Source organism: Vipera berus, assembly GCF_964194415.1.
Source record: "Vipera berus genome assembly, chromosome: 2".
Lineage (NCBI taxonomy): Eukaryota > Metazoa > Chordata > Lepidosauria > Squamata > Viperidae > Vipera > Vipera berus.
Window position 1 is genome coordinate 286374581 of NC_138203.1, and position 21484 is coordinate 286396064.

At 46.0% G+C, this 21484-nt stretch overlaps 1 protein-coding gene across 1 annotated transcript in view; it reads left to right on the top strand.

Annotated features, from left to right (window-relative positions):
- Positions 1-21484, top strand: part of LOC308661729 (zinc finger protein with KRAB and SCAN domains 7-like) — a 375370-nt gene that overhangs the window by 318929 nt on the left and 34957 nt on the right. The gene's annotated exons all lie outside the window — the stretch shown is intronic.

Here is a 21484-nt window from a genome sequence, read left to right on the forward strand (position 1 = left end):
ATGTCATCTTGGGTTACTTTAGGAGCACCCTTCTAGTCTAACCCTCTGCTCAGCCAGGAAACCCTATATCATTTCAGACAAATGGCTGTCCAGTCTTTTCTTAAAAACTTCCAGTGTTGAACCATTCACAGCTTCAGGCAGGTTGTTCCACCAATTAATTGTTTTAAATGTCAGGATACTTCTCCTTAGTTCTAAGTTGTTTGTGTCCTTGGTTAGTTTCCATCCATTGCTTCTTGTCATGCCTTCAGGTGCTTTGGTGAATAGCTTGACGCCCCTCTTCTTTGTGGCAACCCCTGAAATATTGGAACACTACCAAGACATGTGGTCTTGGGTTACTTTAGGAGCACCCTTCTAGTCTAACCCTCTGCTCAGTCAGGAAACCCTATATCATTTCAGATAAATGGCACCCCCTGAAATATTAGCACACTATCAAGACATGTGGTCTTGGGTTACTTTAGGAGCACAAGTGCTGCTTCTTTGTGGTTAAATGGAACCATAAAACCAAAACCTCCAGAATCCCCTCAGCAGGCACTGGAGAAAATAGTCCTTGATGGACAGGGAGGTTTAAAGTGAAAAAAGAAGTGACAGAGGAACTTTTATAACATACCCAACAAGACTAGTGATGGGAGGTTTATAGAAAACAGCTGGCTTGAACTTAAGTGTTGTTGCAGAAATAATTCCACCAATGTTGAGATCTCCTGATTGATAGTAAGTGTACAAAGCATTCTTGTCCCTGATGAAATTAAGGAGACATTTTTGGCTACCGGTTGCACTGGACAGCAGACCCAGAAGCAATAGCAGCAGAAATTTCTGGGACTTGATTGCATCCACCAGAATCCTTTTCTTCATTGCAACACCTGATGGCATTTCAGAAAGCACAGTTTTCTCAGCAGAACAAAACAAAGTTGAACAGCAGGGAGATCAAGTAGGAGGCAATGAAATTTCACACAAGCAAAGCACCACATGCCCACAGAAAGGAGTATTTAAGAACTGCTTCTGTCCTGTAGGGTGAAGCGTCAAGTAGCAATTTCAGGTTGCTTCCTGATGTTTGCCTTCTTGGATCCCAAGAGGATCAACTTCAGAAAAAATCACTCATGCTCCAGCAGGAGCCACAATGGAAATTATTTTTGATCATTGCAACAGGGAAGCTGAATGTCTCCTGTGACATCCTGGTCTCTCTCTCTCTCCAGGGATGGAGGGAGAAGAAAGTTCACTGAGAGAGTTCAGTAAGTTTGAGTCCAGCTTAGTTTTAGAGACTTTCACATAGAACTGGGCTTTCTCAAAGAAATAACAAGATATATGAAGGCTACACCTGGAGTCCTCATGGAGACATAGCTAGGAGAGCTGTTCTACATATAACAAATATTGTTTTGCATGTTTTGAAAGGAGCATCTCTTTTGTCCAAGCCACCTGATCAACACTTTCCAAGACACTGTCAACATCCAGTCTGAGAATCCAAATAAATCACCAGGATCATTTCGGTTCCAAAATTCTTACTGTTTATTGAATATACGGCATAGTACTCACAAAACAAAATTCAATCTGATGTTCCCAGACACCAGATCAAACAATTAAAAAACAGTCTCTTTGACCAACCCCCACCCTTTCACATAGTGCCTGTTTACAATTTGTTATGGGAACCCTCTGCTTTTCTTCTGCACCTGCTTCAGTGTCCTTGGAAATGGCTCAGGTACTCACAGTCTTCAACAGAATCAAAAAGATTTCATTTCTCCATCTAAACACTTTTTAAAAAATAAGAGGTTTGCAACATTGTACAAGAGGTAGCAACTAAAACCATCCCAAAGAAAAAGAAATGCAAGAAAGCAAAATGGCTGTCTGAGGAAGCTTTGCAAATAGCTGAGGAAAGGAGGGAAGTGAAAGGCAAGGGAGAAAAAGAAAGATATACCCAATTGAATGCAGAATTCCAGAGAATAGCTAGAAGAGATAAAAATGCCTTCTTAAATGAACAGTGCAAAGAAATAGAAGTAAACAATAGAATAGGGAGGACCAGAGATCTTTTCAAGAAAATTGGAGAGATGAAGGGAACGTTTAATGCAAAAATGGGCATGATAAAGGACCAAAATGGCAGGGACCTAACAGAGGCAGAAGACAGCAAAATTACACAGAAGAACTATACAAGAATGAGCTTAATGTCCCTGATAATCACAATGAGGTGGTCACTGACCTCAAGCCAGACATCCTAGAATGTGAAGTGAAGTGGGCCTTAGTAAAGCTGAGCAACAACAAAGCTAGTGGAGGTGACAGTATTCCAGCTGAGCTATTCAAAAGCTTAAAAGACGAGGCAGTAAAAGTGCTACACTCAATTTGCCAGTAAATTTGGAAAACTGAACAGTGGCCACAGGATTGGAAAAGATCAGTTTACATTCCAATTCCAAAGAAAGGCAGTGCCAAAAAATGTTCAAACTATCGCACCATTGCACTCATTTCACATGCTAGTAAAGTTATGCTTAAAATCCTACAAGCTAGACTCCAGCAGTATGTGGATCGAGAACTACCAGAAGTACAGGCAGGATTTCGAAGAGGCAGAGGAACTAGAGATCAAATTGCCAACATATGCTGGATCATGGAGAAAGCTAGAGAGTTCTAGAAAAACATCTACTTCTGCTTCATTGACTATGCTAAAGCCTTTGATTGTGTGGATCATAACAAACTGTGGCAAGTTCTTAAAGAGATGGGCATACCAGACCATCTTATTTGTCTCTTGAGAAACCTATATGCAGGCCAAGAAGCAACAGTGAGAACTGGACACGGAGCCACTGATTGGTTCAAAATTGGGAAAGGAGTCCGGCAAGGCTGTATACTGTCGCCCTGCCTATTTAACTTATATGCAGAGCACATCATGAGAAAGGCAGGGCTAGATGAATCAAAAATTGGAATTAAGATTGCTGGAAGAAATATCAACAACCTAAGATATGCAGATGATACCACTCTAATGGCAGAAAGTTAAGAAGAACTAAAGAGCCTATTGTTATGGGTAAAGAAGGAGAGGGCAAAAGTTGGGTTGAAACTTAACATTAAGAAAACCAAGATCATGGCATCTGGCCCTCTCAATTCCTGGCAAATAGATGGGGAAGAAATGGAGGTAGTGACAGATTTTATTTTCCTGGGCTCCAAGATCACTGCAGATGGGGACTGTAGCCAAGAAATTAAAAGACACTTGCTCCTTGGGAGGAAAGCCATGGCAAATCTAGATAGCACACTAAAAAGCAGAGACATCACCCTGTCAACAAAAGTGCGTATAATCAAGGCTATGGTCTTCCCAGTTGCAATGTATGGCAGTGAAAGTTGGACCATAAAAAAGGCTGAGTGCCAAAGAATTGAGGCCTTTGAACTCTGGTGCTGGAGAAGACTCCTGCAAGTCCCTTGGACTGCAAGGCGATCAAACCGGTCAGTCCTAGAGGAGATCAGCCCTGACTGCTCTTTAGAAGGCCAGATCCTAAAGCTAAAACTCAAATACTTTGGCCACCTAATGAGAAGGAAGGACTCACTGGAGAAGAGCCTAATGCTATGAAAGATTGAGGGCAATAGAAGAAGGGGACGACAGAGAATGAGGTGGCTGGATGGAGTCACTGAAGCAGTAGGAGTGACCTTAAATGGACTCCAGAAGATGGTAGAGGACAGGAAGGACTGGAGGAACGTTGTCGATAGCGTCGCGATGGGTCGGACACGACTTCGCAGCTAACAACAACAAATTTATAATTTCCAAGCTTTAGGTAACCAAAGTTTCCCTTATCTCAACTTCTTCCTTTTCCCCTTTTCATAACAAAATCTAATATTCTAAATACACATCTATTTGAATATAGTCTTTTTCTGTTTTCTAAAAGTTATCTATTTTCCACCATATTAAACCATCTAATTAATAATACACTATCCCCTCTAATAAATCAAAACTATTATATGTATTGTCTGGGTTAACCAATAAATCAGTAATATACATTTTTTTTAGTTTAGGTCTAATTTTTAAAAGCTCAAATACTGCTTCTCTTTTTCTGGTAATATCTATTATCTTATATTTGGTAAACAGAATTTTATTTTCAACTGATTTCCAAATATTTTATATTAGGTGACCAAAATTTCCCTTATCTCAACCTCTCCCTTTTTCCCTTTTCATACCAAATTCTATTAGTTTTGTTACACAACTTACCTATTCAATTATAATGTTACTTTATTTTCTAAAAATTATATATTTTCCACCATATTCAGCCCTCTAGTTAGTAATATGATATCCCCTCTAATAAATCAAAATCATTATTTTCTTTAGTGTTACTCTGGCTTTCTTCTTTTGCCAACTAATCTTCCGTGTCAGTGCTTTTGAATTATCAAATAGTTCTCCCTCTATTATTATATATATATTATTTGGAATAAGAAAGACCATTTGGTTAAAGTTTTTTTTGGAAGAACTACACCATTTGTATTCATTAGATTGCCTCCCTATTACTCCAATTTCCCACAATTGTCCTGATAGGTTTATCTTCCATTCAATCTATTCTTCTTCCTTTTCCTCAGATTTCTTGAGATTTTTGTATAAAGTCTTTTCCATTGTCAGTGCTGTCATTCCCTTTTCTGATTTTTCCATTGGCTGGATCTGTTGGTCAATTAGGTCCTCTGTCTTGGTGTTTAGTTGTTCCACTTTTCCTATTATTTTCTGCATTGTTAGTTCTTTGGTTGTAGTCAAGATCTGGGTTTGTATATTTAAGCTGGCATCTTGTTCCTTTATGTTGCATGGTTTTGTGTATTGATTTCAACATGGAAAGGATTTTTTCCTGATCTTCATCCGTATTCTCTTGATAGTACGTTAAGTTGAAGACTTTGTTTTTTATAGCTAGATATGGGACATTTATTTCATGTGTTATAGGTGGTCTTTATAGTAGAAATTGTTTGTCAAGTAAGAGTTTATAGTGCAAGGTATTCCACCATCTCATATAATAACATATGCTTCTCATGTAAAGAAATAGGAAAGCAATTCCCCAAGTATAGCTCTGAAAGTCAATAGAAGTTTATATTCATAGATATGCCGCCCATAAATTCCTTCTTTGCAGCTGAGTTTTTCACAGGTGGTAACTGTCAAGGTCAAGGAAATTTTTTCCTGTAGTCTGGGCTTCAAGCCAAGTCTCTTTTAGGCAATAACAAATTGTAATACCATACTTCACCACAGGATGTCACCACCACCATTCAAAGCATTTTAAGTCCAAAGTTTTTTAAGTCCAAAGTTTTTATGATAGTTTTTCAACTCTTATTTCTTTAGATAAAAACAAACATCTCCAGTAAGAATAGGAACACTTTTAGTCCCCAAGTTTCAAAAGCATATACATCCAGTTAGATTAAAATTATTCTTATACTTGCTCTATTTCCCCTGAGTAGTTAGTCGCCACTTTTCTTGGAGGGTGGGGTAGAAATTCCCTTCCCTCTCTCCTTATACGGGGAAAAATACTTTTTATTTATTTATTTTTTATTTTTTTATTTTAATTCCATTTATATCCCGCCCTTCTCCGAAGACTCAGGGCAGCTTACAAGCTTAGCAGTAGCCTTTGGGCAGCTTTTACAGGAAAAAAAATACTTAAAGTCTTCTTAAAGAGAGGATCAGATCTCACCCAGTTTCATCCGCATTGCTTTAAAAGTGTTTGGTGGTGATTTTGACTTTGGCTGTCAGCAACTTAGTGACGAGCCATATTGCTATGGCCAGTCTTTCCCCTGCTGGTTTGGAAAGCTTCCCCAGATCAAATGGAAGGGCTGCCACCCTCCCATGATCAAGCAGGGGTCCCCTCTTTGCTTGTCACCCCTACAAGGCAACTTTCAACCCTTTCCAGGGTCCCACAGCGGGATGAATTTGAATGCGAAAGACAAAGCTCATCTTCCAGCATCCGAGGCACCACAATGGCAAACCGGAAGTCCATCTAAGCACTTTTTAAAGCAACACCTCCCCCCCTCCCCTAATTCTAATGGCAAGAAGAAACAAAAAGGCACATAGCTACCAAAGTTTCATACTTGACAGACACATTTTAGAGACCAAGGAGTTACAAATGTGTCCTGGGCAAACATGCTTAAACAAGAAGAGGGGCAAGCTAGCAGAGTGGCATCATGTCCACCTGGAACATGCAGACTTCTGGATCTTAGGCCAAGACCTAAATGGATGACCCTTCTGTAATCTTAGACCTTACTGGATGACTCAGTGTCAAATGCTGGAGAAATCAAGAGATACAGGCAGTTCAAGTGGGCATAAAGGTTTATTGCAAGCTTAGCTCTCTACAAAAATCTGGCCATGTGACTGTTAAGGGAAAGTGAGAGAGTTAAGAAAGGAATTCAAGGTGGGCTGGACTTAGATCTCTTGAGGGCATGCAGGCACTCATGACTTATTGCATTCTTTTAAAAAGTGACAAAATTGGTGGGCCAGAGGAATACTGGTATATGTAATATACTTGGACTTCAGTAAGTCATTTGATAAAAATAGACCACATTCTACTACTTGATAAGATAGAAAAATGTGGCCCTCAGATATTATTTTAACAGATTTTCAGAACGCTCACTTTAAAGTTAAGGGTGAAGCCACATTATTGGTAAAATTTAAAGGGTTTTTGGGGCACCTGGATGTCATAGTAGTAGAGGGCCAAAGAACGAGTCTTATTGGACTTGATTGGTTTGATGCTTTAGGCATTCAAATTACAGGCATTAATCATACACAAACTGCAGACCTCATGACTGTTTGCAAGGAATATGCAGATGTTTTTGAGTCAACCTTGGGGACGTACACTGGCCCGCCAATTTCTTTTAAGTTAGATCCTAACATTGTGCAAATTAGGATTAAGCCTCGCAGGGTCCCCTTTGCCCTAAAGCACAAAATCGATTCTGAAATAGATAAGTTAGTAGAACAGGGTGTATTACAGCCTGTTGATGGGGGAGAGTGGGAAACTCCTATTGTCACCCCCCTGAAGTCCAACGGGGAAGTTTGCATTTGCGCAGATTATAAATGCACATTAAATAAGGCCCTTAATCAACATGCTTACCCGGTTCCTGTAGTCAGCCATATTTTAGCCTCTTTGCAAGGGGGAACCATTTTTGCTAAACTTGATTTAGCGCAGGTGTATCAGCAATTGCCAGTTGATGAGGCCACAGCTGCGGCTCAAACAATAGTAACTCACAGAGGGTCATTCAAAGTCAAGCGCTTACAGTTTGGAGTCAGTGTTGCACCGGGTATTTTCCAAGGGATTATGGAACACACACTTAAGGGTATTCAGGGTGTCTGCCCCTATTTTGATGATGTTCTCATTGCCGGGGAATCCCCAGAAGTGTTGGCCAATAGGCTCAGGGCTGTTTTTCAGAGGTTCTGCAATGCGGGCCTCAGATTGAAGAAAAACAAATGTAGTATTGGGGTCTCATCAATGGAATTCTTGGGGTTCCGTATCAATGCTAATGGAATTCACGCCGCTGAGTCAAAAATGAAGGCCATCAAAATGGCTCCAAAATGGCTCCAAAATGGCTGGCATGCATATTTGTTGTATGATAAGAAGGTAGATAATGTGTTTAAAGTGCATATTTTAAGACAGGCATTGTTGAGAGTTTGGAAGAAGTATAGACATAAGTTAGACTACAAGATGCCGTTGTGGGCAATCCCGAAACATGCAATAGAAAACATAAATGTTGGCTTCAAACATGATGTGACTACGTATAAGGAGATCTTAAGCTTGGAAAGGAACGTCTGGTGTTTGAAGCCTGTTCTGTACCAGCCTGCTACCGGCCTTGCAGAAAGGCAACCCCTGTACAAACGGTAGAGACTGGAAAACAACTGAGGCTGGAAGGCGTCTGCCAAGTTTAATTCACAAGCAAAACAACAGAACAAGAAACAAAATACCGGAACTTTGATCCTCAAACGGAGCGGTTGCTTTCAGCAACCAGCCCTTCCCCAAACACTCCTTTTATTTAGAGTTCAGGGCGTGGCCTCCCTGTGCCTCCTTCCGAGGAGTCCCACAGCCTTTCTCTGCTTGTTCCTGCTTGACTGCCTCCTGCGTCGGGCGTCCTTGAACAGGGCCAGCTGTGGGTCATCATCATCCACACTGTCGGGCTCGCGCAGCTGAGAAGAGGACCCTGGCTGGGGGCTCTGCGAAGCCTCCAAGCCATCATCAGCAAGTTCGTCTTCAACACCCTCCTCCTCCCCCTCGTCTGAGTCATCCGAGACATCCGAGCCGGCTGCCGGACCCACAGGCTGGCCCTGAATCACAACACTATCCCGCACCGCAGGGCCCTTCCCCCGGGTCTGCCGATCCGGATGCGGTCGGGATGGGAATTGTTCGTGAAAAGCAGTCACCAACGCAGGGGCATGAACGGCGGTCGCGTCTTCCCAGGTGAAGTCCTCCGGTCCGTATCCTTTCCACTCGATCAGGTACTGGAAACGACCTTTCAGCCAACGGGAATCCCTGATGCTGGCGACCTCGTACTCGGGGGTGCTGCCTCCATCACGAGGTCCTGATGGGGGAGGTTCCGCTTGGCGGAGTGGACAAGCCGGTTGCTCGGGGACCAACAGGGACCGATGGAAGACTGGGTGCACGCGCAGGGAACGTGGCAGAGTTAAACGATAGGCAACCGGATTGATGACAGCCTCGACTGGGAACGGTCCTAAGTAACGGTGATCCAACTTCCTCGCCAGCCTTGTGGATGGTAGGTTCCTGTTGGACAGCCAGACCCGATCCCCCACCGATAGTGGAGGCGTATCCCGTCTCGACCGATCGGCAAACCTCTTGTAATCGGCCTTGGCCTTCTCCAGCTGCCGTCGCACCAATCGTTGGATCGCCTGTAACTCTGCCATGAAGTCGTTCGCTACCGGCTCCGGTGAGTCCACGGGAGAAAGGGGGAAAAACCGGGGGTGATAACCCACATTGGCCAAGAACGGTGTCATCTGCGTGGAGGTGTGCTGCGAGTTGTTAAAGGCAAACTCGGCTATGGCCAGATAGTCCACCCAATTGTCCTGCTGCAGGTTGACGTAGCAGCGCAGATACTGCTCCAGAATACCGATGACCTTCTCGGTACCCCCGTCAGTTTGAGGATGATGCGCGGACGAGAAGCAAACCTTGATGTCCAACGCACGCATCAACTCCTGCCAGAAGCGGGCTGTAAACTGGGCCCCCCTATCGGAGACGACTCTATCGGGGAGGCCGTGCAGCCGAAACACCTGTTGGATGAACATGCGACTAGTGGCGCGAGCTGACGGTAAGCCGCGACAGGGGATGAAGTGCGCCATCTTGGTCAGCATGTCCACCACCACAAACACTGTCGTGAAGCCGGAGGATGGGGGTAAATCCGTCAGAAAGTCCATGGACACAGCCCCCCAGGGTCTCTTGGGTGTTGGCAAAGGCTGCAGTAATCCAGGCGGGGCCCCTGTCGCTGACTTGGCCTGCCTGCATGGGATGCAGGAGGTGACATAAGACTGGACGTCGTGTCGGACTCGGGGCCACCAGAAGGTACGGGAGACCAGGTTCAGAGTCTTGAACAGGCCAAAATGCCCCGCTGCCGGGTTATCATGACACTGGCTGAGGACGAGTCCCCTGAGTGGCCCTCCTGGAACATAGAGCCGGTCACGATAATACAAGAGTCCATCCGTGACCGTCCAAGGCGAATCTGGCCCCACCTCCTCCTTCCGCTGAGCCACCCACGCCTCCTGCTGCTGCGCCTCCCGGATCCGAGCCCGTATATCAACCGGCTCCCGCACCGCAGCAAAAGACTCGACGGGGATCACTGTCCTGGGCAGAAGCTTGTCTTCCACTCGGGTATATTCGGGCTTCCTGGACAGAGCATCCGCTCTCTGATTGTGCCCGCTTGGTATGTACCGAACCCGGAAGTCAAACCTCGCAAAGAAAAGGGACCACCGGATCTGGCGTTGGTTCAAATTCCGAACGGTCTGCAGGCTTTCCAGATTCTTGTGGTCCGTCCGGACCTCGATTTGATGCCGCGCCCCCTCCAGATGATGTCTCCAAGCCTCGAACGCCGCCTTGATGGCCAGCAGCTCCTTCTCCCAGATGGTATAGTTGCGCTCCGAGGGGTTCAATTTCCGAGAGTGATACGCGCAAGGGAAAAGGGTACCGCTGGGCGTCGTTGCCTGGAGTAACACGGCCCCAATGGCAATGTCGGAGGCGTCCGCCTCCATGACAAACGGACGTTGCGGGTCAGGATGCTTCAAGATGGGCTCCTTCATGAAGGCTTCCTTCAAAGCCTGGAACGCCTGTTGTTCTGGTGCGTTCCACTGGAACCGAGTCTTCTTCTGCAGGAGCCGGGTGAGGGGGGCTGTCAAGGCAGCAAAGCCAGGGATGAATGTTCGATAGTAGTTGGCAAATCCAAGAAGTCGCTGAACATCCTTCACGCGACGCGGGGGTTGCCAACTCTGCAACGACTCAACTTTACTCGGCTCCATGGCGATGCCCTCAGGAGAAATGCGGTGACCCAGGAAATCGATGGTCACCTGGTAGAACTGGCACTTCTCCAACTTGGCAAACAGCCGATGTTCTCGGAGGCGCTGCAGGACCTGACGGAGATGCTGATGATGCACTTCACGCGACGGGGAGTAGATCAGGATGTCGTCCAGGTAGATCACGACAAACTGGTCCAACAGATCCCGAAAGATGTCGTTCATAAAATGCTGAAACACAGCGGGGGCGTTGGTCAGGCCAAACGGCATCACCGTGTACTCAAAATGTCCATAGCGAGTACCAAACGCCGTCTTCCACTCATCACCCGGCCGAACCCTGACGAGGTTGTAAGCTCCACGCAGGTCCAGTTTCGTGAAGATCTTAGCCTCCCGGAGTCGGTCCAAGAGCTCGGGGATGAGGGGCAGCGGGTAACGGTTGCGCACCGTGATGGCGTTGAGTTTCCGGTAGTCACAGCAAAGCCGTAACTCGCCCGACTTCTTTTTGACGAAGAGCACGGGTGCAGACACTGGCGAGGACGAGGGCCGGATGAAACCGCGAGCCAAATTCTTTTCCAGGAAGTCCCGCAATGCAGCCAACTCGGGCTCCGACATGGAGTACAAACGCCCCACTGGGAGAGGCGCATCAGGGACTAAATCAATGGAGCAGTCGTAGGGCCTGTGCGGGGGTAATTGATCCGCCTCTGACTCGCTGAACACATCAGCAAAGTCGGACAGTTCGGGAGGCAAGGAAACCCCTGGGGAACCCTCCACCTGGCCGGCACAGATATGGTGGGAGTGGTCCACGCACTGCAAGCTTGGGAAGGTGACCAAGTTCTGAGACCAATAGATCTGTGGATCATGCGCCCGGAGCCACGCCAGTCCCAAGACCACGGGGAAGTGCAGATCCGAAGTGATGTAGAACTGGATGGCCTCCACATGGGAACTGATGGCCATACACACTGGTTGCGTGGCGGCCGTAATAGGCCCGGACAGGAGCACTCGACCATCGATAGTCTCCACTAACATGGGCGGATCCACCGGACACTGGGGAACAGCCCATTTGGCCACAAAGGCTGAGTCCATAAAGTTTGTGGTAGCCCCAGAGTCAATTAAGGCATGGACTGGAATCCCCTCTGGCTTGCCAGGAAGGATCAGACGTGCCTCCAAAATCAAATGCCGTGGAGGTTCACAGGCACCATCGGAACGGCGTCGCTCAGTGTTGTTGTTGTGGGACGCCCGATCTATCACACCGTCTAGATCGGGCTCGGGGCGTTTCCCGACAGCAAAGTAGGGGACTTTCTCGGGGCAGGCTTGGTCACTGATGCCCGCTGACGCTTCTTTGGGCAAGAAGCAGCCAAATGTCCAGGGTCCCCACAGTAAAAACACAACCCCCCCGATCGTCGTCTGTCCATTTCCGTCACCGATAGACGAGACCTGGCAGCACCCAGCTCCATTGGCTCCTCCCTTTGGACTGGGGGCTCACGCACAACAGGGGCGGCAGGGGTCTGTGGGGTGGCACGGCGACTCTTTCGCTGCTGCAGCCGGGCATCGATCCGCAGGCAAAGATGGATCAGCCCATTCAGGTCTGAGGGAATGTCCACGCGGGCCAGCTCATCCAACATCTCCTCCAACAATCCATCCTGGAAGGCATCCACGAGCGCAGCCTCATTCCAGGCGGAATCCTGGCTAAGCAGCCGGAAATCGCTGATATAGGCCTGTAGGGGGCGTTGACCCTGCCTCAGAGCTTTCAGGCGTCGGGTGGCAGTCTGCGTCTTAATTGGGTCCTCGTACATTAGGCGCATATGGTCACAAAACCCCACAAAGTTATCCAACAGAGGGCTAGGTTGTGCCAGCAGAGGCGTGCCCCAACGAGCTGCATCCCCCGAAAGAAGGCTTAACACAAATCCCACCTTATCCCGGTCAGTGGGGAAATCAGCTGCTCTCACGCTGATAAAAATCTGGCATTGTCCCAGGAAGGCAGGAAACAGTTCTGGATTGCCAGTAAATTTATCCGGCATTGCTATCTGACATTTCCTCCTGGGTGGGGGTGCAGCATGTACCTGAGCTTGCAGTTGAGCCACCTGAGCTGCCAGCAAAGTGAGTTGCTGAGTGAGCTGAGCATTCTCAGCACGTAGCTGCTCCATCGTAGTAGTAAGGGGTGGGAGGCTGAAAGCAAACTGTTCTGTACCAGCCTGCTACCAGCCTTGCAGAAAGGCAACCCCTGTACAAACGGTAGAGACTGGAAAACAACTGAGGCTGGAAGGCGTCTGCCAAGTTTAATTCACAAGCAAAACAACAGAACAAGAAACAAAATACCGGAACTTTGATCCTCAAACGGAGCGGTTGCTTTCAGCAACCAGCCCTTCCCCCACACTCCTTTTATTTAGAGTTCAGGGCGTGGCCTCCCTGTGCCTCCTTCCGAGGAGTCCCACAGCCTTTCTCTGCTTGTTCCTGCTTGACTGCCTCCTGCGTCGGGCGTCCTTGAACAGGGCCAGCTGTGGGTCATCATCATCCGCACTGTCGGGCTCGCGCAGCTGAGAAGAGGACCCTGGCTGGGGGCTCTGCGAAGCCTCCAAGCCATCATCAGCAAGTTCGTCTTCAACACCCTCCTCCTCCCCCTCGTCTGAGTCATCCGAGACATCCGAGCCGGCTGCCGGACCCACAGGCTGGCCCTGAATCACAACAAAGCCGTACAATCTCCTGCGAGATGAGAAGATCGTTCAAACTTGGTTTCAATATACTCAATTACGTGCCAGGTGGAAAGAAGATCAGAAAATTGGTTTCTCAATGACTGATGAAAATTTGATAAAGCAAATTAGAAACCAGGGTCCAGCACATATCAAATGGATTTATCTTGCATTGATAGATATTGACTCAGAAACAGAACTTGTTAAAGACTGTATGATAAAATGGGCCCAGAATATTCAAGAAGTTATTACAATGGACACGTGGGAAAAGATCTGGGTGAGGAACGTAAAATTTACGCAAGCCCAAAATCTAAGAGAGAACTTTTATAAAATGTTTTATAGATGGCATTTAGATCCTAAAAAGCTTGCAAGTATGTATCCGAACTATCAACCTAAATGTTGGAGATGTGGTGGCGAAGATGCAACGTATTTTCATATATGGTGGACCTGCAAAAAGGTTAAGGTTTTCTGGATAAAAATTTGGTGGAATATACAGAAGATCTTCAAGCAAAGGATAAAGTTTTGTCCGCAATTGTTTTTATTGGGTATAATTACAGATGCTACTGTTGTGGACATTAAGTTGATGTTGAATTTAATTACAGCAGCAAGACTCTTAATAGGTCAATATTGGAAGAAGGAGGAACTGCCGACTATAGAGGAATGGACTCTTAAAGTTTCGGACCTGGCGGAAATGGCAAAGATTTCGGCTCATTTGAAGGATCATTCGCAAGAACGTTATATTATGGAGTGGAAAAAGTGGATTGATTATATCCAGAATAAATATGGGACTAAAAAGTTTCATTTAGCATTTGAATAAGTTTTCTTTTCTTTTCTTTTTTTTCCTCTCTTTTCTCTTTTTTATGTAATATCAGTATTGCTTGTAGTCATTTTATATGAGCTAGAGTGCGATAGACTTAATAGTTTATTGTTGTTAGCATATGGATGTTTATGATTGTTCTTTGTTTTTATACCTTGTACTTAGCTCTGGGAAGTGGGGGGGAGGGGGGAATGGGGGGAGGGATAGGGAGGGTTAGGTAGGGGTGGGTGGAGGGAGGGGGGATTGTTAAAGATAAAATGTACTGTAAAACTTTTCAATAAAATGGCTCCAAGGCCAAAATCAAAGGGGGAGCTGCAAGCATTTTTGGGCCTCCTAAATTTTTATGACACATTCCTACCTCATAAGGCTGCGACAGCAGAGCCCCTCCACAGGCTGCTTGATAAAAAAAAGTCCCTTGGAAATGGACTAACTTACACGAAAAATGTTTCCAGGATCTGAAAGCCCTTCTATCAGAAAAGTCCACTGTAACTCATTACATAGAGTCTAAACCTGTATGTCTTGCATGTGATGCATCTCCCTATGGGGTGGGGGCAGTCTTAAGCCACATAGAGAAAAATGGGAAACAGATTCCTATTGTGTTTTATTCTAGGACCTTATCTTCTGCTGAGCGCAATTATGCACAGATTGATAAAGAAGCCTTGGCCATGGTGGCTGGAGTTAAGAAATTTCATGATTATTTATATGGCAGGGATTTCACTGTCTACACTGACCACAAACCTCTTTTGGGGTTGTTCACAACAGACAAACAAACTCCCCATATACTATCTCCAAGAATGCTGAGATGGTCTATATTTTTGTCTGCATACAATTTTAAGTTAATTCATAAACCAGGGAAGGAAATGGGCCATGCGGATGGCCTCAGCAGACTACCCGTGCCACTAATGGATCCTGAACCAGCTCCTTCTGCTAAAATATTGTCCATTCAGGACTTACCTGAGTTTCCCCTCCACGCAGGGGATATTGCTGCTGAAACTGCCACAGCTAAAATTCTGAGCAGAGTGCTGTCATGGGTATACATGGGCTGGTTGGAAAAACGTCCAGGCTCTGAATTTCAAAGATATTTTGTCAGGAGACATGAGGTGGCTGCACACAAGGGCTGCATTTTATGGGGCAACAGAGTCATTATACCCACTTCATTGAGGGACAGAGTCTTACACTCTTTACATGAAAGCCATCCAGGCATTGTAAGAATGAAAGCCTTAGCTAGAAGCTACCTTTGGTGGCCTGGCCTGGATAAGGCTGTAGAGGATCAAGTTCATGGTTGCTATTCTTGCCAGCAATCTAGGCCTGAAATGCCTCAGGCCTCAGTTCACAGGTGGGAAGAAACGCATACCCCCTGGTTCAAGGTTCACATAGAGTACGCTGGGCCTTTTCAAGGACAGCTTTTCCTGATAGTAGTGGATAGCCACTCAAAATGGCTGGAAGTAGTTCCAGTCCCTAATATGACTACTGCTAGGACCATCCAGGGGCTGAGAATGCTCTTTGCAACACATGGGTTGCCTGACGTTTTAGTTTCTGATAATGGGGCTCAATTCACTGCTGCTGAGTTTCAGGCTTTTCTTAGAGCTAAACTCATTAGACATGCTATGTCTGCACCATTTCATCCTTCTTCGAATGGACAAGCTGAACGCATGGTGAGGACAACAAAGGAGGCACACAAGCGTATTATCACAGATGACTGGCATCACAGATTGGCAGATTTTTTGCTCTGCCAGCATTCTATGCCCTGCACTGCTACAGGTAAAAGTCCTGCTGAACTTTGTTGGGGAAGGCGTTTAATTACTAAACTGAACAGGTTGCATCCAGACAGAGTGGCATCAGAAGTCTCTAGACCAAAACCCCCAAGGGGGCTGCAAATGGGTGACTGGGTTTGGGCCAGAAACTATGGGCCAGGAAATTTATGGGTTCCTGGTAAGGTGACAAGGCATCTGGACCCCTATCTTACGAAGTGCGTTTGGAGGGAGGGCGACTGGTCAGAAGACACATTGACCAGCTTAGAAAGAGGTTTCCAGAATGGCCACTAAGTGAGGACTGTGGCATAAGTCCCTCCCGAGGTCCTCAAACTGGCACCCAAGCCAGCCCACACCAGAACCACCAGGGTTTCCCCTTCTCAGCAGAAGTTGATTCCGAGGAAGAACCAGGCAGCTCAGAAGTGCAACTTGGAACCCCTGACCAGGCAAGCCAGCCGAATCTCAGCAACTAATGTGCCTACTCTGCAGAACACACTGACTCTGGGGTGGGCCAACATGGTGAGGCCAGCCAGAGCATTTCAATTCTCCTGGATGATGGAGCACAAGGGGACATGGATCTACCCACCCCACCGGGTAAGCTGGTAGACCACAAAGTGAGAGGAACTCCAAGACGTTCCTCCAGGCCACACAAACCTCCGGCATATCTTGCAGACTATATTGTAAAATAAAGTGATGTATAGTGTTGTGACAATTGTACCACTACCTACAGAAATTGGGGCATTTTTTAAACTGCCTGTAAGCATGTTCATTGAGACGTTGTTTAATCTCTTTGTAGTCCTTACTGCATTGGCAAGCCATTTAGCCGTTGTTTAATCTTATTGTAGTCCCTACTGCAATGGCACATCTGTAAAGGTTGCGTAATGTTATTCTAGACACCTTGAATTCATAAGCATTATTTTTTCTTATTTTGTTATTATGTATTTTGGTTGTGGGAGTGATTCATAAGTCTTGACTGTTGTCATGTTTATTAAGGGGATTGTAGCCTGATCTTAGGAGAGAGGGGTGTTATGTACTGGGCTTTTGGGTACCACACCATGTGCGTTGCTGGAGAGCTAACAGCTCTCCAGCAACCTAGACAGGCAGTCTCCGGTCCTGCAATTGGTCAGCCTCAGGCGGCAAGCGTGGGTTCAATCCTATTGGCTGCTACCATAGGGCTTGGCTAAATATTGGGGCTGGGAACGGCCCAAGCTCAAGTACAGTTCCAGCAAGAACAAAAGAATGAGTTTCTCTGTACTCAGCCTTGTGTCTTCATTCCTGCTCACCAGAGCCCATGACATAACAAAAAGAAGAAGAAGGAGGAGGAGGAGGAGGAGGAGGAGGAGGAGGAGGAGGAGGAGGAAGAAGAAGAAGAAGGAGGAGGAGGAGGAGGAGGAGGAGGAGGAGGAGGAGGAAGGGACCTTGGAGGTCATCTAGTCCAACCCCCTGCTCAGGCAGCAAATCCTATACCATTTCAGACAAATGGCTGTCCAGTCTCTTCTTAAAAACTTTCAGTGTTGGAGCATTCACAGCTTCTGCAGGCAGGTTGTTCCACTGGTTAATTGTTCTAACTGTAAGGAAGTTTCTCCTTAGTTCTAGGTTGCTTCTCTCCTTGATTAGTTTCCAACTGTTCCTTCTTGTCCTGCCTTCAGGTGTTTGGGAAAATAGTTTGACTCCCTCTTCTTTGTGGCAGCCCCTGAGATATTGGAACACTGCTATCTTGTTCCCCCTCATCCTTCTCTTCATTAAACTAGACATACCCAACTCTAGCAACCTTGTTGCTCTTCTCTGTACTCTTTCTAGAGTCTCAACATCTTTTTTACATTGTGGTGAACAAAAGTGGATGCAGTATTCCAAGTGTGGCCTTACCAAGGCATTTGTTTTGCACGGTAACAAAAATCGCAACCGAGGGAGAGAAGCCACAGCTGTTTTTCTTCAGTCCTTCTGAGAACAGCTGCAGCAGTCTAACCAGATCTTCAGGGTGTATGTCTCTGTGTGTGCAGGATTCCAATATCTCAGGGGTTGCACAAAGAAGAGGGAGTCAAGCTATTCTCCAAAGCACCTGAAAGCAGGACAAGATGCAATGGATGGAAACAGATCAAGGAGAGAAGCAACCTGGAAATAAGGAGAAATTTCCTGACAGAACAATTAATCCCTGGAACAATTTGCCTCCAGAAGTTGTGAATGCTCCAACACTGGAAATTTTTAAGAAGAGGTTGGACAACCATTTGTCTGAAATGGTTTCCTGCCTGACCAGGGGTTTGGACCAGAAGACCTCACAAGGTCCCTTCCAACTCTTATTCTGTTCTGTTACATTCTGACGTATGATGCTTTTGAGCCCTCCCTCAGGCTCAGCCTGGTCATCTCCTACACCTAGACCTTACTGGATGGCAGAAATGGTGAATTTAACTGGATGAACCCTAAAATCAAGGTTTTACTAAGCAGGTGTCAGGCCCAAGGTCAATATAGAACAATCCGGCCAAAGTTCAGTTCTTTATTTGCTCACACCTAATAAACAGATTCTTGCCAGACTAAACTCATACTCTCACCTTAACAAATATACCTTGAGAGCTTCTAGGGCAGACATGTCAAACACAAGGCCTGGGGGCCAGATCCGGCCCGCGAAGTGGTTTCATGTGGCCCGCAAAGCCACCCTGGAAACAGTGAGGGAACGGCCCCCACTGCCTTGGCCCTGGCCCAGAGACCCTCCTTCTGCCAGAGACCCTCAGATCTGTCCCACTCCTGCCCAGGCCCCCATAGGCACCCTTCATGCGAACGTTGTAGAGCTGGCCATGCCCACCCACTAGGCCATACGCACTCTAGCCACGCCCACCCAGTAGGCCACGCCCACCCTGGCCACGCCCACCCGGCCCCCTGAGGGCAACCGCAATGCTGATGTGGCCCTCAATGAAATTGAGTTTGACACCCCTGTTCTAGGGAGTGGCTATCCTAACTCCCTTCCTCCATCTCCTTACCGGCTCTGGGCTATGCTGCCTCTTGTCTCATCCCCTCCTTACAATGTGCTCCCTCCTTTCTGGAAAACTGCTGCTTCATTATGGTGGTTGGGTGGAAACATTGTGTGATTGACTGAAAATCACTCTGCTATTTCCAGGATCAAATCAGAACTTGAACCTGGATCTCTAAGCATTATAGGCAGTCCTCCACGTACAACCACAATTGAGCCCACATTTCAGTTGTTGAATGAGACATTTGTTAAGTGAGTTTGGCCCCGTCTTATGACCTCTCATGCCACAGTTGCTAAGTGCATCCCCGCAGTTGTTAAAGTCAGTAAGATGGTTGTTAACTGAATCTGGCTTCCCCACTGACTTTGCTTGTCAAATGGTTGGGAAAGGGAATGACATGACACACACATCCAGGACACAGCAACATCATGAGTCAGTTGCCCAGCATCTCAATTCTGATCACATGATCATGGGGATGCTACAAAGGTCGTAAGTGTGAAAAAGCGTCATAAGTCGCTTTTTTCAGTGCTGTTGTAACTTTGAACAGTCACTAAATGAACTGTTGTAAATCAAGGACTATTTATACACCTTTCTTGGGAGCCATCTTTGTAAAAGCAAGATACAAAAATGTTTCATCAGGAAAAAAAAAGATTGAGCAGAAAACATATTATTTAGAGAAAATATCCAGTAAAATCAAGCATATTAGAAGAGAATAGAGCTGGAAGGGACCTTGGAGATCTTCTAGTCCAGCCCCCCACTCAAGCAGGAGAACTTATACTATCTCAGACAAGTGACTGTCTAGTCCAGGGGTAGGCAACCTTGGCTCTTTGATAACTTGTGAACTTCAATACACAGAATTCTTGAATTAGCTATGCTGGAATTCTGGGAATTGAAGTCCACAGGTCATCAAAGAGCCAAGGTTTCATACCCCTGGTCTAGTTTCTTCTTAAAAATCTCCAGTGAGGGAGCGCCCATGATTTCTGGAGGCAAGCTGCTCCACTGGTTAATTGTCCTCACTGTCAGGAAGTTTCTCCTTAATTCCAGGTTGCTTCTCTCTTTGGTCAGTTTCCAACCATTGTTTCTTGTCCTGCTCTCTGGTGCTTTGGAGAATGTGACACCCTCTTCTTTGTGGAAGCCCCTCAGAAACTAGAACACTGCTATCATGTCTCCCCTATTTCTTCTTTTCTTTAGACTAGCACTAGCCAAACCCAATCCCGTAGCCGTTCTTTGTATGTTTTAGTATCCAGGCCTTGAGTCATCTTAGTTGCTCTTCTCTGAATTTTTTCCAAACTCTCAACATCTTTTTTGTGATATGGTGACCAAAATTAGCTGCAGTATTCGAGGTGTGGTCTTCAGTTAACAAGATCACGTGAAGTACTAATACCACTTTACAATGCCTTGGTAAGGCCACACCTGGAATAGTGCATCCAGTTTTGGTCACCACGATGTAAAAAAGATGTCGAGACTCTAGAAAGAGTACAGAGAAGAGCAACAAAGATGATTGGGGGACTGGAGGCTAAAACATACAGGGAACGGTTGCTGGAATTGGGTATGTGTAGTTTAATGAATCGGCAGTTTGGCGGGTCGAATCCCAAGTGCCGCGGAACAGAGTGAGCGCCTGTTACTCGTCCCAGCTTCTGCCAACCTAGCAGTTCGAAAGCACGTAAAAATGCAAGTAGAAAAATAGGGACCACTGCAGTGGGAAGGTAACAGCGTTCCATACGCCTTTGGCGTCTAGTCATGCCGGCCACATGACCACAGAAGACATCCAAGGACAAACGCTGGCTCTTCGGCTTTGAAATGGAGATGAGCACCGGCCCCTAGAGTCGGAAACGACTAGCACGCATGTTCGGGGGAACCTTTACCTTTACCTTTAGTTTAATGAAGAGAAGGGTGAGGGGTGACATGATAGCAGTGTTCCAATATCTCAGGGGCTGCCACAAAGAAGAGGGAGTCAAGCTATTCTCCAAAGCACCTGAAAGCAGGACAAGAAGCAATGGATGGAAACTAGTCAAGGAGAGAAGCAACCTAGAACTAAGGAGAAACTTCCTGACAGTTAGAACAACTAACCAGTGGAACAACCTGCCTCTAGAAGTGGTGAATGCTCCAACACTGGAAGTTTTTAAGAAGAGACTGGCCAGCCATCTGTCTGAAATGGTATAGGGTTTCCTGCCTGAGCAGGGGGTTGGACTAGATGACCTCCAAGGTCCCTTCCAACATCATCATCATCATCATCATCATCATCATCATCATCATCATCATCATCATCATTATTATTATTATTATTATTATTATTATTATTATTATTATTATTATTATTATTCTAAGGTTTTATAAAGCGGTAATAATACTTTGCGTGATTTTGATTCTATGCCTCTTTTTATACAACCCAGGATTGTATTAGCTTTTGGGGCTGCTACTGCACATTGCTGGCTCATGATTAAGTGATCGTCCACTAGGACTCCAAGGTCCCTCTCACAGTTACGGTTTTTAAGCCAGATCTCGCCCAATCTGTATTTGTTCCTTTGTTTTTTCCTGCCTAAGTGTAACACTTTGCTCTTTTGCACATTGAAACTAATTTTGTTGGATAGGGCCCATTGTTCAAGTTTGTCAAGATTTTTTTGGATGATGAGTTTGTCTTCTGGAACAAAAGAGGCTCTCAAAGTCAAGGGAGAATCCCTCTTCTCTTCTCTTTTCTTTTCTTCTCTCCTCTTCTCCTCTCTTCTCTTCCTCTTCTCTTCTCCTCTCCTCTCATCCTATCATCTTGTCTTGACATCTTATCTTCATCCTATCCTGTTATCTTATCTTGTCTCATCCCATCTCACCCCAACCCATCTCTTCCCTTCTCTCTTCTCTTC